Genomic DNA, 18,903 nt, shown 5'->3' on the forward strand with positions numbered 1-18,903 from the left:
ACCATTTTATTAATCCCCCTTATTATTGAAATCCGGTTTTAGTGGGCCATTGTCATAATATCGGGATAACCCTCGACCACGTTTTCCAAACACTCGAGTCGGTTTTTGACACCAGCGATCCCGACCACCTAGCGTCTCAGGTTTATTATCTCCGAGCCATAGTCAACATAGCGCTAAGAATAGATTATCACCCAGATCCTACACTCCTACCCCTTTACCTTCTCCCTCATTTTCCCCCCGGTACTCCTTACTCTTTTCCTACACGCGCTTCCACTCCTTCTACCCCTACGATATCGTATTCTCCTGTCTCTTTTTCCCAATTATCCACTCCCTTAAATTCACCTGACCGCTCTCGTTCCCCCTCACCCGACTAACTTTCTACTCATATTCCTCTCCTATTTCATTCTTTCTTCTTCCACTTCACACACTCACACATACATATACACACCATCAAGTGTGTATCTGGGGAGGGGAGAGTGTCGTGAGCGTGGAGCGTCAGATAGTTCAGTGGTCTAGAGCAGTCGCCCGGCAAGCGAAAGACCCGGGTTCGATTCCCGGTCTAGCGACTACCGCGCTCTCGATATTTTTCTCTCCTCGGGACGAAAAATGAGATGCAGGTCCCGAACGCACGGCGTCCCGTCGCCACCTAGTACGCCCTCCTTCTTTCACCATGAAAGAAGGAGGGCGTATTAGGTGGCGACGGGACGCCGTGCGTTCGGGACCTGCATCTCATTTTTCGTCCCGAGGAGAGAAAAATATCGAGAGCGCGGTAGTCGCTAGACCGGGAATCGAACCCGGGTCTTTCGCTTGCCGGGCGACTGCTCTAGACCACTGAGCTATCTGACGCTCCACGCTCACGACACTCTCCCCTCCCCAGATAACATTAAGAGATGTCGTTCGGAAGCGACATCTCTAGTGCTATCCCGAGCGCACGGCGACTACAGAGAGAGGCATTGTTACTTGTACCTGGTGGTACAAGCTGACAGTCTTTCAAAGTCAAAGGTTGCTATCCTTTTAAGACCTGCTGTCCATGTATGCCGGCCTCCACCGTTGCCCCTCCTTATCCGGTGCAAATAATAGAAATAAGCCCCGGGGTCGACGCCATATTTTGGCTGCCCCCGGGCGCTTAGACACGTTTTGCAACGCGCCGAAGGGGGATCACACACATTCAAGTAAATTGTAATATTTTAAACCACGCCGTAATATCATTTTGTTAACATCTTTATTTTAATAAATCTGTTAATAGTCTAATTTTCATCCAATTAATTCTAAAATCACCCCACCTTCCAACAGTTGACTCATGGTCTTATCCCCGGTAAAAGGATTCGCGGCCTTGACCGAAAAACGGACCGCTCGTCGTACGTCAGTGACCGAGTAAAGGGACCCCCGTCGGGTTCCTGACCCGTTCCCTAACACGCGTGTACGAACGAAGTTCGCCCTTTCTTGCGAACGAAAAGGTTGCGCTCCTCCTCTAGGACGTAACATGTATTTTCGTAGATTTTTTCACGAGGAATCCGAATTTGTTGACCAAATTATCGCGTTTGAAAATTATTTCCATCTGAAAATGTCAAAAAACGGCCACTTTTACACTTTTAAGTTAGAATACCTTAAAATCCTGACATGCTAAATAAATTTTGCGGCCATATTCGGATTCAACGCAGAAAATTACATAGAAAAACATCCTTAGATCTCAGTGAGGATTCAAAAATGTCATTTTCGCAGCCCTGTGTATTGGGTATCGAAATAAGTTTCCGCCCATTTCAGAAAGATATCGCTAGTGGTACTAATTTCGTGTTTGATGGAACGGCTATACTTGTGTTTTGAAGGTATATTTGTGAGCTTTGAATCGCAGTAATAGACATTCGTTTGAAGTGTAAACATCATTTTTCTTCGCGTCGAAAATGGCAACATTTACTCCAACGAAGCAGCATTTGCGGAAAGTGTTACTCCATTACTATATTCTGAAAAAAGTGCTGCTGAAACGCATCGAATGCTTGTTGATATTTACGGCGATTATATGCTCCGTCGAGTATCACGTGGTGTGTAGAGTGGTTTCGACGTTTTCGAAGTCGTGATTATGACAACCGACAACGCGAAGAGGCACCTAAAAAATTCGAAGATGCACAACTGCAAAATTTACTCGAAAAAGATCCAAGTCGAATACTTGAAGATTTTTCAAACGAATTAAATGTTGATAGATCTACCGTTGGAAAACGTTTACATGCGTTAAGAATAATCCAAAAATCAGGAAATTAGGTGTCACATCAGTTGAAGGAAAGAGACATTGAAAGACGTCTGGTGACGTGCGAGATGCTGCTTCAGAGACAAAAAAGAAAGAGTTTTCTGCATCGAATTGTCACTGGTGATGAAAAATGGTTCTACTACAACCCCAAACGACTGAAATCATGGGTAATACCAGGTGAACCAGGTCCATCAACTCCAAAACTGAATATCCACGGTTCGAAAGTTATGTTATGCATCTGGTGGGATCAGAAGAGCGTTATTTATTATGAGCTTCTAAAGTCGTCTGAAGTCATCACTGGGAATTGTTGCCGACTGCAGTTAATATGTTTGAACCGAGCTTTAAAAGAAAAACGACCGGAATGGGATAATAGCCATAACAAGCCGATTCTGCTACACGACAACGCTAGGCCTTACGTTGCAAAACCGGTCCAAAAATACTTGGGAAAATTGTTGAATTGGGAAATTTTGTCCCACCCGCCGTATTCATCAGATATTGCTCCTTCGGATTCCGGTCCATGCAGTCGGCCCTTTCTGGAGAGCGGTTTACTTCTCATAAAGGCTCATCGAAAAATGGCATAATGAATGGATCGAGTCAAAAAACTTGATTTTTTTCTTCGAGGAATCCGTTTACTACCTGAAAGATGGGAGAAAGTTGTCACTTTCAATAGGGCGTACTTTGAATAAAATCATTTTGTATCTTTTTGTTTAAATAAACGACTAATTTGTATTTAAAACGGGCGGAAACTTATTCCCATACCCAATAATTAGCTGTTTTGTTTCACTATATTTAGCAGAAAATCTAACTACGCGTATAAATCTTTCAAAATATCTCGTATATATTTCTAAGTTCCCAAATTTTAATAAAGTTGCAAAATTACAGCAATTTATTATATTGAACAATATTTCACTCTATTTTTGCACATAGTTTCATTATATGCAAACATTTGTAGTTCTATGTAATCAATATGACGTAAACTTTACAGAAAAAAGTCAGTGTTCTGCCAGTAAAGTTTTCAAATATGATACTACTTTAAAAGAATTAATATATATACAGGGTGTCCCATTTTAATGTCCCACCCCAAATAACTCTTCAGTATTGAAGTTTCAAGGGAAATGATCTGAATAAAAGTTGTAGGGATTTAAGTAAGCTATTGATTTAAGTAAGCTTTATAATGACCTTGACTTTGATCTTGACCTCTATTTTCAAGGTCGTTTGAAGATCAACTTGCGTTTTTTAAATGGAAACCCTTATTTTTTTTTATACTGTTTTTTTCTACCACTTATTTGAACAACTTTTGTCTAAAACATTGTTTTATTTGTCTAATATTTTTTGAGATATTTGAGGAAAACTTGATAACTTTTTTCAATATTTAACTTACGATATCTCGCAAACTATTTACCGGAAGAAAAAGTGGTACTAGACTTTCTTGCTTTACTTAGTCTCAAGAATAAACCATTTAAAAAACGCAAGTTGATCTTCAAATGACCTTGAAAATAGAGGTCAAGGTCAAAGTCAAAGTCATAAGGTAGCTCACTTAAATCCTTACATCTTTTATTCAGATTATTTTCCTTGAAACTTCAATACTGAAGAGTTATTTGGGGTGGAACATTAAAATGGGACACCCTGTATAGGATGTTTGAATTTATATATTCAACCGCTCATGTAAATCATTTAACTGAATAGTAAGATTCTTATCATTTTATAAATGCATAAATTATCGAGATATTGAAGAAAAATAAAACTGATTATTCGAGTCATGTACTACTATACTGCTATATCAGTGGAGGTTTTAGGCAATCGGAAGAAACATATCTGGAGCTTGTCGACTGTTTTTTAGCAGTGAAAAGTATCAGGTGGCAGTTAGAAGTGAAGTAAAATTGCAAGCAACAAGTAATGGCATGACCTTATATTACACCTGTGAACACGAGTCGCATGTCTATATTGCTGATAGAAGATCAGAAAACTCTAATTTAAGATATCTCTACCAATTGCTTTACAAGAAAGAACGTTATTCCGCATTTCGCTCATTGCCAATTACCGAGTAATCAGTAGAGAATTGCGGCATCACCACGTATGACTATACGCACTAATTCTTTAATTAATAACTTAAAATTTTACGTAGCTATTTACAAAAAGTAGATCTTGTTCAGTTTAACATAATCTACAAGTACATGACGACAGACTTCGCCATTATAGCACATTCAACATATCACGCACAATCATTCATTATTCTTTTAAATTAATAATTCAAACATTTATATTGTTTGTAAAATGATAGAGGAATTTTGTGCTTAATTTTATCTAATTTATATATGCAGGGTCCTCAAAAAGTCCGGGAACGCTAAAATATTTCGAAAAATATGAAAGATACGAAAAAATGTTTCATACAAAACTTGTAGGGCTTAAAAAGATTCTATTTAGTAGTCATATCAATTTGACCATAGATGACGTTGCTAGGGTCATATGAAGGTCAACTTTATTTTTTTAAATGGAACCTTCTATTTTTTATTGGAAATTTTTGTAGCTTATGTTTTGGAAAGCTCGAGAGCTTTCCAAAACACTATAATGAAGTCATTTTTTATTAAGTTCTTTCCGAGTTATGACGCTTGAAAGTTACAGTACCGCCGGCATTAGCATTGCCAAAGTGTACCGCGCGGAGGTGCGATTAGAGATGCTTCTCGGTCCACATATTCTAAAAACGAGTTGCGCTCGCTCGTATCTCCCTCTTTGTCTCTTTTGTTTCTTTTTTCCGATTATATCACATTTTTCTCTGAAAAATGTTGACCGAAAAAGAAAGAATATTGCTATTTATTTATCGAGAATTTGGTGACCGTATTAGATCATATCAAGAAGTAGCTGATCTATTCAATGTTACACATCCTGATCTCGATCCTATTTTTAAACCCACCGTTTGTAGAACAGTGTCTCGTTTTTTTGAAACGCGAACAGTTAAAGACCGATCTCGTAGCGGAAGGCCAAAATCCGCAACTAATGATGATAAGACTTTGGATGTTCTCCAATCATTTCAGAAAAATCCTCATTTGTCCGTATTAAAAACAGCACAAGTCCATATCACTGAAGGCAGCGTTTTTAACATTTTAAAAAAACATAAATATTATCCGTATAAAATTGTTATCGCTCAAGAACTTATGGAAGATGATTTTAATAGAAGAATTCAGTTTTGTGAAGAACTGATGCATCGGTGTGATAATAATGCTAACTTTTTGAATTTTATTTTTTCTGATGAAGCCACATTTCAAAATAAATGGTGCTGTTATAATCGCCATAATTGTAAATATTAGAGTGACGAAAATCCACATTGGATGAGTGATCTTCGAACACAATATCCACAAAAATTGAATGGACAGGGATCTGTAGTCGCGGTATTATAGGCCCATTTTTCATAGATAGTGATTTAAATACTGAAGAATATGAAAATTTATTGCGAGATCATATCATTCCTGAAATTGAAAATTTATTTGACGCAAACATGCAAAACATTTGGTTCCAGCAAGATGGAACAGGACCTCATTTTGCGGTACGAATTCGAGAATTTTTATATCATTCTTTTCCTAATCGATGGATAGGTAGGAGAGGTACCATTGAGTGGCCTGCTAGATCACTTGATCTATCTCCTCTTGACTTCTTTTTTTGGGGATACATCAAAAGTAAAGTTTATGCGACGAAACCATGTAATTTGGAAGACTTGAAGAATCGAATAATGCAGGAAGCATCTCTGATTATTTTAGGATAAATAAGCCATGTGATCAATAGTTTCTATGAACGTTTAGCTCATTGCCAGACAGTAGAAGGAAGACATTTTGAACATTTGATTAATTGAAAAAGTAAAAAATAGCTTGAAAAATGTTACCTACACACACACACACACACACACACACACACACACACACACACACACACACGCACACGCACACACACACACGCACACGCACGCACGCACACGCACGCACGCACACGCGCACGCGCACGCGCACGCACACGCACACGCACACGCACGCACGCACGCACACGCGCACGCACGCACACACACACACACACACAAACAGACACACATACGCACACGTGCGCGCGCAAGGTATAAATCCGACCGTACAACCTCCGCGCGGTACACTTTGGGTAATGCTAATGCTGGCGGTACTGTAACTTTTAAGCGTCATAACTCGGAAAGAACTTAATAAAAAATGACTTTATTATAGTGTTTTGGAAAGCTCTCGAGAGAAGCTACAAGAATTTCTAATAAAAAGTAGGGGATTCCATTTAAAAAAACAAAGTTGACCTTCATATAACCTTAGCAACGCCACTTATGGTTAAACTGATATGACTACTAAATAGATCTTTTTAAGCCCTACAACTTTTGTATGAAACATTTTTTCGTATTTTTCATATTTTTCGAAATATTTTAGCGTTCCCGGACTTTGAGGACTCTATATACGAGCGATTGTGTCTTGCGTCAAATGATCTGTATGTATAAAATATTTTATATATTACAATACCCTGACTTCTGTTAATTTGATGATTTTGAAATTTCCAAAAGTCAATAAGATAGGGAACTATGTAACAATATGTTCTTGAAACCAAATAGAGTAAAAAAGTCTGGTACCATTTTTTCTTCTGACAAATAGTTAACGAAATATCGTAAGTTAAGTATTGAAAAAGTCATAAAGTTTTCCTTAAATATCTCAAAACATATTAGGTAAATAAAAAAATGTTTCAGACAAAAATTGTTTAAATTAATTGGTAGAAAAAGATATTATAAAAAATGGGGGTTTTTGTTAAAAAAAAATAAGTTGACCTTGATCTGACCTTGGCAACGCCACTCAAGGTCAAACTGATAATATTAGTAAATACATCGTTTTGAGCCTTATAACTTTTGTCTGAATTTTTCTGTAAAACATATCTTTCAACGTGTAACTTCTATGTATTTATTTTATCTTCAACTTTCTCTTTTTTATCTTCCCCCCTCCCCCATCTTTCTTTTTCCACCAATTATTTCATTTTTTTCCCTATTTTGTTTTAGTTTCTTTTCTTCTGGATATACTTTAATTAAAACATGGGTTTGTTTTTTATAACCGCGCTGTTGAATAGTGCAACAAGTTAGAATGAGAAAAGCTATAGTTGTCTCATTTTAACTTATTACACTAGTTCAGCACTAGTACAGCTATAAAGAACAGACTCCATATTACATTTATATAGAATACGATATTATATTTCAATTTTATGCCTTAAATGTTTATTAATTAATATTTCTCTTTTTCTTCCTCACTCTCTCTTTTTTTCTATCTTTCAATTTTTGTTCTCACCTTCCTTCTCTGCTTGATTTTGTCACCTTATTATTTTTACCATTTCTTGTTTTCTTTCTACATATATTATTATCTTCTTTTTAGACGTATTATCTAAATCTATCTATATCTATTATCTATTACTCTATTATCCATATCTATTATTTTCTATGTTTTTATGACTATTTCTTTAATACCCATCTACTTCTTTAATACCATCTTTAATACTATCTACTTTTTTCTACTTTTTCTTTACATTTCAGTACATAAATATAAGATATAAAATATAAAATAATATCACGATTATAATTATTCTTTCTAGAGTAATATTATGATTGCTATGTAATTTGGCACATTGCTATTTATTCTTATTCTTTTTCATTCTCTTAGTTTTTACTTCACTTTTAATTATTTATATTATTACTTTTTTACAATACAAATATAGCTGCATTATTAACTGCTAATTTGATATATACAGAGTGTCCCATTTTAATGTCCCACCCCAAATAACTCTTCAATATTGAAGTTTCAAGGAAAATGATCTGAATAAAAGTTATAGGGATTTAAGTGAGCTACCTTATGATGACTTTGACTTTGACCTTGACCTCTATTTTTAAGGTTATTTGAAGGTCAACTTGCGCTTCTTAAATGGGAACCCTTATTTTTTATTACTGTTTTTTTTCTACCACTTAATTTGAACAACTTTTGTCTAAAACATTTTTTTATTTGTCTAATATTTTTTGAAATATTTGAGGAAAACTTGATAACTTTTTCAATATTTAACTTATGATATCTCGCTAACTATTTGTCGGAAGAAAAAGTAGTACTAGATTTTCTTGCTTTATTTAGTCTCAAAAATATATTGTTACAATAGCTGACTTTTGTTAACTTACTAATTTTTAGAATTTTCAAAATCAAATTAACAAAAATTAGGGCGCTATTGTAACAATATATTCTTGAGACTAAGTAAAGCAAGAAAGTCTAGTATCACTTTTTCTTCCGACAAATAGTTAGCGAGAGATCGTCAGTTAAATATTGAAAAAGTTATCAAGTTTTCCACAAATATTTTAAAAAATATTAGGCAAATAAAGATTGGTTTTGACAAAAATTGTCCAAATTAATTGGTAGGAAAAAAGAATATAATAAACAATTGGGGTTCCCACTTAAATTTTTCAAGTTGATCTCCAAATGACCTTGAAGGTCATGGCCAAGGTCAAATTCAAGGTCATTATCAAGTCCATCACTCGATTTCCTACAACTTTTGTATTTAAAGTTTTTTGTAAAAATTTGATCTTGCAAAGTTACCCGGGAGGTTCGGTTTTTGAGACACCCTGTATATATATGTGTAGAGCAAATTAAAAAACAAATATGGAGGAAAAACATGAAATGCGCTTGCTGGGACATCCTATCCTGGAGCGGAAAAGAGCACGAGACGTTTAACAGAGATGGAAGAACATAGGATAGATATACAAGGTGTTTAAAAAGTACCGGGACGGTGCAATATCACAAAAACTAAGCATTTAAAAAAAATGTTTCAAATAAAAATTGTAGGATTTCAAAAAATCTATTTACTGATATTAGGAGTTTGACCCTGGGTGGCATCGCTAAGGTCAGGACAAGATCACCTTGAATTTTTTTAAATGGGACCCTCTATTTTTTATTGCATATTCTAGTAGCCCTTCTTCAGACCTTTCCAAAGCACTATAATTTTTTCTGCTTTGAGTAAACCATTTCGAAGTTATCAAGCTTTTTATGATAAGATGACCAGCCAACCATGGCAAGATCAAAGAAGCATTCAGCCAACCAAGGCAAGATCAAACAAGTATCCAGCCAGCCAAGGCAAGATCAAAGAAGTATCTAGCCAGCTAAAGCAAGATGATCATAAAGGAAAACTAGCAATTGAAAGTGTGATTAATGTATCAAATTGTTCACCATTCATTGTTTGATAATGCGCTAATCGATGATAAAACTGAAACAGCATCTTCTATGTATTCGTTAAGTATAAGTGCCGCTTCATCAAGAATCCAATCTCGTAGATTATTTAGATTCCGAGGTTTATTTTGTAGATTTGATCTTTTAGATAACCTCAGAGAAAGTAGTTGAAAGGTGTCAAATCCGGTGACCAAGCTGGCCACTCGATTGTGTCTCTCTTTCCTATCCATCGTCCAGGAAAAATTGTGTCTAAATAAATACGAACACTTCGTCCATAATGCGGTGGTGTACCATCCTGTTGAAACCACACCTGTTGAAAGTTTTCACCAACGATCGCGTTGATTGCAGGGACGATTTGATTTCTCAGCATGTCTTCATACGAATGGGCTGTCAAGTTGCCTTCAATAAAGAATGGTCCTATTAATCTGTTATTTAATATTCCTGCTCAAACGTTCAATTTCTGTGGATATTGCGTATTTTGTTTCCACATCCAGTGAGGGTTCGTATCTGACCATGATCTGTAATTATGTCTATTAACAATACCATTTAATTGAAACGTTGCTTTATCTTTTCCGTGTGAAATAACGCATATCATGTATAAGTAATGCGTTCTACTTCAAGTAAAATTCATTGCAATTGATTTGAAATGATTCGAAGGTGAATTTTAATGTTGTTATAAATTTAGTATATTAGTATTACTTTTTAATATTACATGTGTCTGAAATACAAGTCACGAAATTGCTTCAGACGCTGGCTGGACATCTTATCATAAAAAGCTCAATAACTTCGAAACGGCTTACTCAAAGTGGAAAAAATTATAATGCTTCGAAAAGGTGAAGGGCTACAAGAATATGCAATAAAAAATAAAAGCTCCCATTTAAAAAATTCAAGGTGACCTTGTCCTGACCTTGGCAACACCAACCAAGGTCAAACTCATAGTGTCAGTAAATAGATCTTTTGAAACCCTACAATTTTTATTTAAAACATTTTTTTCTAAAATGCTTAGCTTATGATATTTTACCGTCCCGGTACTTTTTATACATTCTGTATGTCTATCCGAAACTAAACGTGAAGGAAAAGGTGATATTTGATATTCAGGATATATACTCAAACATAGCAAAAAAAAGCATAAAAGAGCAACAGCAAGTGTAAGAATCTTAATTAAGAAAGAATACAAAGACAATATAGATAATAATCATTATATCAACTGAAGGATAATAAAAATCATTCTCGATATAAAAAAGGTGAAAATATACATCATCAGCATACAGAGTATTCCATTTCAAATGTCCCAGGCAAATATCTCAAAAAATATGAAAGATACGAAAAAATGTTTCAAACAAAAGTTGTATGGTTTCAAGTGGGATATAAAATAACTATCAGTTTGTTTATACATGGCGTCACTTTCGAAATATTCATTGATCATTATTTTTCTTAAATGGAAACCCCAATTTTTTATTACATCGTCTTTTTCTATCAATTAAATTGCATAACTTTTGTCTGAAACATTTTTTTATTTGCCTAATATTTTTTTAAATATTTCAGGGAAACTTACTAACTTTTTCAATATTTAACTTACGATATCTCGCTATTTGTCGATAGAAAAAATGGTACTAGATTTTTTTACTCTATTTGGACTCAAGAATATATTGTTATAATAGTGATCCTACCTTTTGCTAACTTATCGACCTTTGCAAATTTCAAAATTATTAAATTAACAAAAGTTAGGGCAATATTATAGCAATATATTCTTGATAGTAAATAAAGTAAAAAAGTCTCATATTATTTTTTCTTTCGACGAATAGTTAGCGAGATATCGTAAGTTAAATGTTGAAAAAGTTACAAAATTTTCCTTTAATATTTCAAAAAATATTAAGCAAATAAAAAATGTTTCAGACAAAAGTTGTTAAAACTAATTGGTAGAAAAAGATGATATAATAAAAGATTGGGATTTCCATTTAAGAAAAGTAGTGATCAATGGATATTTCGAAAGTGGCATCATCTATAAACAAATTGATATAATTATTTTGTCCCTCTTGAAATCATACAATTTTTGTCTGAAACATTTTTCCGTATCTTCCATATTTTTCGAGATATTTGCCTGGGGCATTTAAAATGGGACATACTATATACAGGGTGTCCGGAATGTGATCATTAATATTTTGTGTACTAGTAGAACTCGTTAAAACAATTTAAAAAGTCCTGTGCCATTTTACAATTTTTTCAATATTTATTTCGTAATTAATTAAAATGTGTAAACGAATGAGCGCACGAGAAAGCGAGAGGACGGGCTCTGTGTATAAGAAGATGGCTTACCTCGCGCGGCGAGAGGCAACCGTAAGCGACAAGAAGCGTGCACGCGCGACAAGGAGCGAGCGAGCGCGAACGACGAGCGAGCGAGCGCAAGAGGCAAGAGGCGGCCGCCCAGCGCTCTCTACGTGCTCATTGGCTCACATGTTTCGATTAATAACTCAATAACTATTGCCAATTTGACATTATAGTACATGACTTTTCTTCTCGGCTACACCCAATCTACCAGTACACAAAATATTAATGATCACATTCCGGACACCCTGTATGCGCTAGATCAGACCTCGGCAAAATGTGCACGCGACGGCCGATTTTCGACTATCTCCGCTCACCGCTATTCCCCTTACCTCGCCGCTCCGCGCGCTGCCTACAAACCGCTCGAGCCACAGGAGCGTGTTTCCAATAGTTTTCACGTTATCCATGAGGTACTATTGTTGACGCGTTTTTTTTTTAAGTGGTATCCCCAGTAAGCCTCTTCATTTTTCAAAAATGAAGTTTATAAAAAATGAGAAGTGTTCTTTAAGCGACGATTCCTCACGTCTTATGCGACTCGCTACATGCAATATCCAAATTGACGTTTCCACTCTTACCAATAAAAGACGCCGAAAATAGAATATTCTTCATTTAACATATTTTATTTCACTTCTGTTCAATTAGTTACGGGTTGTTACAGTCATCAGTGGATTAGGCTTACTAGGGACAATACCACTTAAAAAAAAACGCGCCAACAATAATACTTCATGGGTGACGTGGAAAACTATTGGAAACACGCTCCTGAGACTCGAGCGGCTTGTAGGCAGCGCGCGGAGCGGCGAGGTAAAGGGAATAGCGATGGGCGGAAATAGTCGAAAATCGGCCGTCGCGTGCACATTTTGCCGAGCTTTGCGCTAGATGCAAGGAAAAGCAGAATGGAAATAGACAATTTCTACGAAGAACTGCAAACCAAAATAGACAGAGTACAGAAAGACCAAAAAATACTAATTATAAGAGATCTAAATGCAAGGATTAAAAATATAGCTATACAGGGTGTTTGATAGCTGATCATGCAGACGAAAGTTGGAGATAGATTGGGTGTAGCCGAGAAGAAAAGTCACGTACCATAATGTCAAATTGGCAATAGTTACCGAGTTATTAATTAAAACATGTGAGCCAACGAGCGCGTAGAGAGCGGAGGTCGGCCTCAGTAAGCACGTAGACATTTGATACAGGCGGAGTCAGTGAGTGTCGGTAGGCAAGCGCGCGCGGCGAGGGGCAACGTAAGCGACAAAAGGCGATCGCGTGCGACGAGGAGCAAGCGAGCTTTTTCTTTATAGCTTTTTCTTATAGCTCGCTCGTTCCTCGTCGTTCGCGCTCGCTCGCTCTTCGTCACGCTCGCTCGCCTCTTGTCGCTTGCACTCGCTCGCTCCTCGTCGTTCGCGCTCGCTCGCTCCTCGTCGCGCGCGTTCGCCTCTTGTTGTTTACGTTGCCCCTCGCCACGCGCGCTCGCCGACCGACACTCGCTGACTCCGCCTGTATCAAATGTCTATGTGCTTACTGCGGTCGCCCTCCGCTCTCTACGCGCTCGTTGGCCCACATGTTTTAATTAATAACTCGGTAACTATTGCCAATTTGACATTATGGTACATGACTTTTCTTCTCGGCTACACCCAATCTATCTCCAACTTTCGTCTGCATGATCAGCTATCAAACACCCTGTATATGAAATAAAGCAGAAATACAACGAACCAACAGTAAAGAAGACATAGCTGTGGAATTTTACGCACAAAATGAAATGAGAATAAACAACACATATTTCGATCACAAACAACTGCACAAAGTAATATAGACAAACAGTCGAGGACAAATGTCAACGACCGATTACATCATTTCAAACAGCACAGTATATCCATCCCAGACCGTAGACGTGCGCTTCCTAATTTCAACAAACATTGGATCAGACCACTATTTGGTACTAAGGAAAATTAGAACTCTTCGAACAACTAAAAAAGAAACCAGAACCTATATATAAAGAGAAACTCAATACAGAGCTATTTAGGAACAGAACAATCAAGAACCAAATCAGACTAGATCAGAAAATCAGAGATAATAATATCTTACAAGGAAACCGTCGGAACTATCCCTCATTGATTTTGATGGGCTTTGGATATGTTGTAGAACAACAAAAAATATTAGATACATATTTTTTTTATCGGCATATCTCAAGGTGTAAGGGGTGAAATAACCCTTCGAAAAAAACAAACATTTTTATTTTATGTGAAAATATTCTAAAATACGAGGTATATGAAAAAATGTTTCCTATAAAAGTTTTATGGTACTCTATATTGTTTACAACGGTATATTCAGATTTTTCAAAAGTGTCAAAATTTACAACCTCTCCCCCCTTATTTCTTTAATTTTGCAAAATTAAAAAATTTCATGAGGACAATAATTAAAGAACATTTGATGCCGAATCCATCCATATACAGGGTGTCTCAGAACTTTGGGACTCCGTAGGGATATAGAGCTAAGTGAGAGGAATAAAAAAGTTCTGTGCCATAATGTGAAAATCGTAATAGTTTTTTAATTATAACAGCGCAAAGTTAGGCGTTTTCCACGCCCAGCGCGCCCTATAGACGCTCCGCGGCAAGCTATGTGCGTAGGGGCTGAACGATAACGCAGCTCGCGCTGACTGTCGCGCGGCGTCAAAGCTCTAAGACCATCACGTCAACGCGAGACGCGTTATCGCTCAGCCCCTACGCACACAGCTTGCCGCGGAGCGTCTATAGGCTGCGATGGGCGTGGAAAACGCTAAACTTTACACGGTTATTACTAAAAAACTATTACGATTTTCACATTATGGTACAGGACTTTTTTGTTCTTCTCACTTAGCTCTATGTCCCTACGGAGCCCGTGTCCCAAAATTCTGAGACACCCTGTATAGGGTGGCCCACATAACTCTTAACAGCTGAATATTTCGGAAACTATTTGTCAAATCAAAAAGTTGTTCAGGAGAAAGTTTTATATATTCGAGGGGCCTTTCTAAATACATAAATATTAAGTTACTCCCTGCCCCCCTTAAAGGGGGGCAGGGGGTAACTTCGCAATTTCAAACGGGACCCCCTATAAAATGTTAGATGGTTGGGTTCTACGGTAAAAAATAAGTACATTTTGTTGAAAACATTTTTTTGTCAGATGTTTCTGTTAAAAGATATGACGGTGTAAAGTTTCGAAGCTACAAGAAATGTAAAAGTGTCGTGTATCCTTGTCTTTCGTCAGTGATCCAAACGTAAACAAACATTCATACATTCATTGAGATCAATTTAACTATTCATGAAGATCTTGTCAGTTATACTGTTTGTTACTATTCAAAAAGTTAGCACCGTGAAAATCATAGTTATCACTATGTTTGATACAGAAGTCAATATATTATTAGTATTAGGTGAATGCCAAAAGAATTATCGGCGTGCAGCAGTAATGTTTTTTGAACGTTATGGGATTAAAAAATCGCCCCTATCATTTTTAATGTAGAAAAGCGGCTTCGTGAACATGGTAAATTGCGTACAACTAACAATAAAAAAAATGACATGTGCGATTTTTTAATCCCATAACGATCAAAAAACATTACTGCTGCACGCCGATAATTATTTTGGCATTCACCTAATACTAATAACATATTCACTTCTGTATCAAACATAGTGATAACTATGATTTTCACGGTGCTAACTTTTTGAATAGTAACATACAACTGACAAGATTTTCATGAATAGTCAAATTGACCTCAATGAATGTATGAATGTTTGTTTACGTTTGAATCACCGACGAAAGACAAGGATACACGACGCTTTTACGTTTCCTGTAGCTTCGAAACTTTACACCGTCATATTTTTTAACAGAAACATCTGACAAAAAAATGTTTTCAACAAAATGTACTTGCTCTTTACCGTAGAACCCAACCATCTAACATTTTATAGGGGGTTCCATTTGAAATTGCGAAATTACCCCCTGCTCCCCTTTAAGGGGGGCAAGGAGTAACTTAATATTTATGTAGTTAGAAAGGCCCCTCGAATACATAAAACTTTCTCATGAACAACTTTTTGATTTGACAAATAGTTTCCGAAATATTCAGCTGTTAAGAGTTATGTGGGCCACCCTGTATATGGATGGATTCGGTATCAAATGTTCTTTAATTATTGTCCTCATGAAATTTTTTATTTAATTTTACAAAATTAAAGAAATAAGGGGGGAGAGGTTGTAAATTGACACTTTTGAAAAATCTGAATATACCGTTACAAACAATATAAAGAACCATAAAACTTTTATAGGAAACATTTTTTCATATACCTCGTATTTTAGAATATATTCGCATAAAATAAAAATGTCCTTTTTTTCGAAGGGTTATTTCACCCCTTATACCTTGAGATATGCCGATAAAAAAATACGTATCTAATATTTTTTGTTGTTCTACAACATATCCAAAGCTCATCAAAATCGATGAGGGATAGTTCCGACGGTTTCCTTGTTAGACGAAGACGACGTGGAAACAAGCTGTAAGAAAGTAGAAAAACAAATAAAGGAAGCTACAAACGAGGCCTTGGGGAAAAGGAAAATTAATAAGAACTCAAACAAAAATAACACATTTTGATTTACAATAGAAATCACATTCGCTAACAAAAAAATAAGAGGCATATCTCTAATATCTCAATAACCAAACACCTGAAGGACTACAGAAATACAAAGAAGTACTGTAAGGTAATAAATCGAGCAAAAACAGAAATAAGAAAAAAAAACGAAAATATTGTGCAAACTTTAGTTACTAGGCAACTTAACTTATGGGGTAACAGCAAATATGGGACATGACATGTATGGCATACAGAAAAAACTATGAGGTATGATATGACGAGAAAAGCGAGAAGTCAATGAATATACAAGATGTTTCAACAAGAATGTCCCGATTTGAAAATTGTATATCTCTGCAACCACGAGCCACAAATGAATGCGACTTATACCACGTGAATGACCTTGGCTCAGAGTTTGATATGACTACCGCTAAATGCGAGTGGACTTGCGCAGACTTCGCTGGAAAGCTTGTTGAATTCGTTGTACATTCTCCTCTGAGGTGCGTCCAGGACTCTTTCCCTTATATAAACGTCCTGTTTCTTGAAATTATCGATATCAACGACGAATGTTTTTGTCCAGTGATTGATCAGTTCTGTAACGTCATCTAAATGCACGCTGAACCATAATCACGGACTCAGTCTTGCTAAATTCGAGAACACAAAACGCCTTCTGTTGACTAGACGCCATCTTCCAATTAAGCATAGCGACTGTTTGGACGCCAATGGTGGCATTTAACGGTAGTCAGATCAAACTCTGAGGCAAGATCGTTTACGAGATACAAGTCTGGTAAACAGGGCGTTTATGAAAGGAAAAAAGTCCTGGACGCACTTCAGAGGAAAATGTACAACGAATTCAAGAGGCTTTTCAGCGAAGCCCGCGCAAGTCTACTCGCATCTAGCGGTAGTCATATCAATATCTCTGGGCCAAAGCCGTTCACGTGGTACAAGTTGCATTCATTTGTAGTTCGTGATTGTAGAGATATATAATTTTCAAATCGAGACATTCTTTTTGAAACACCTTATATATTAGAAAGTTGTATCGTAAGCCGCTGTTCTATTTTGTGTTTTTGAGCATTTATTTCAATAACAAAATGTATGAATATATCAATCAAAGTATTTGCCTTCGGAAACTATAACTTTTCCCACTTCTCTGGCAGAAGTTGAATTCCGCGACAAAAGAATGGTCTGTCTTTTAAGCTAATCCATTCAGCAATCCAATTTTCGATTTCTCCAGAATTATGGATACGCTCCAAAACGTGTTGCATCGATCGGAACGGATGGTAATCGCTTAGGGCCAAGTCCGAAAAATACGCTGGGTGTGGAAAAACTTCTCATTCGAGCTCCATGAGTACTTGTTTCATAGCTATAGCAACATGAGACTGACAAGGGGAGGACGCATCGAACGGGAAATGGTTTGGAACGAAACTTACGGAGTTAATAGTACTTGACTACTAATAACTCATGGTAATAGCATACGACGCAATACCTCTTCGTTTTCGAGAAAAACGGTCTAAAGAAAAGAGTCAACAAAGTGTACGAGTTAGTAAGAAGGGTTTAACGAAGCGGCGTAGCGCAGCAGCGATGGTAACGGACTACCGAGGTGACGGCTGAGGTTCGATCCCTGCTGTACGGTTTTTTTCTATTTTATAAGCATAAAAATGAAACAGAAAACATTAATAAGTAATAAAACTGCGTTTCTTAAATATATTAGTGTTTGTTAAATATACTATTAATGATTTAAATTGCAAAAAAAACCCTAAATCTTATCTATAAAATATATAGTGTATGAGAAAATTTTTATATAATAATTGCAATGGAAATAGGAGTAAAAATATATATTTTCGCTAGAGGATTTTTCGATAATAATTCATTATTCTCGTAAATAGAATTCGCATATACGAGAGCATTAGTGAATTCACCTTTAAAATCTTCATTTTCAAAAGATCTTTCTTCTAGCAATTCTAGACCAACTATTTTGCTTGTTGAAGGATTCTCTGACATCGTTATGATATATGTAATTTAAATATGATCACCGAATTGTTCTGTATCACTAGTAAACGCACACTGCTGCTTGCTTTACTGACGACTGTTCCGATGCTCGAATCATTTCGTCATTCTTAACGATCATTTAGAATGACACAAAGGAAGTTTTTGGAGGGGGATTGTCAGAAGAGGTAAAGACACAACATAACTTCAACACAACACGACTTCAATACAACATAGAGAATTGTAACAGAAATAAATATTTTATATATACGATATAAGATTACGAAAAATTATCTCATACTAGTTTTACTCTTTGCGATCGGCTGATTTCGAAGAGATCGATAAACATGGATATCTGTAAGTTGATCTAAACATTTGAATCTAGCATCGGGAGGATAGTTTTCTTTCATTATCGCTAGCCTTTGCCGTGCCGCACCCCAGGCGATCATGAATGCCAGCCTGGCGGCATCGACTTCTACGACGACTTACGAATGCCGCCACTGTGGCGACATCGACCGCAAAGGGTTAGTAGCAT

Source organism: Harpegnathos saltator, unplaced genomic scaffold (assembly GCF_003227715.2).
Source record: "Harpegnathos saltator strain DR-91 unplaced genomic scaffold, Hsal_v8.6 scaffold30, whole genome shotgun sequence".
In the NCBI taxonomy this organism is placed as follows: Eukaryota; Metazoa; Arthropoda; class Insecta; order Hymenoptera; family Formicidae; genus Harpegnathos; species Harpegnathos saltator.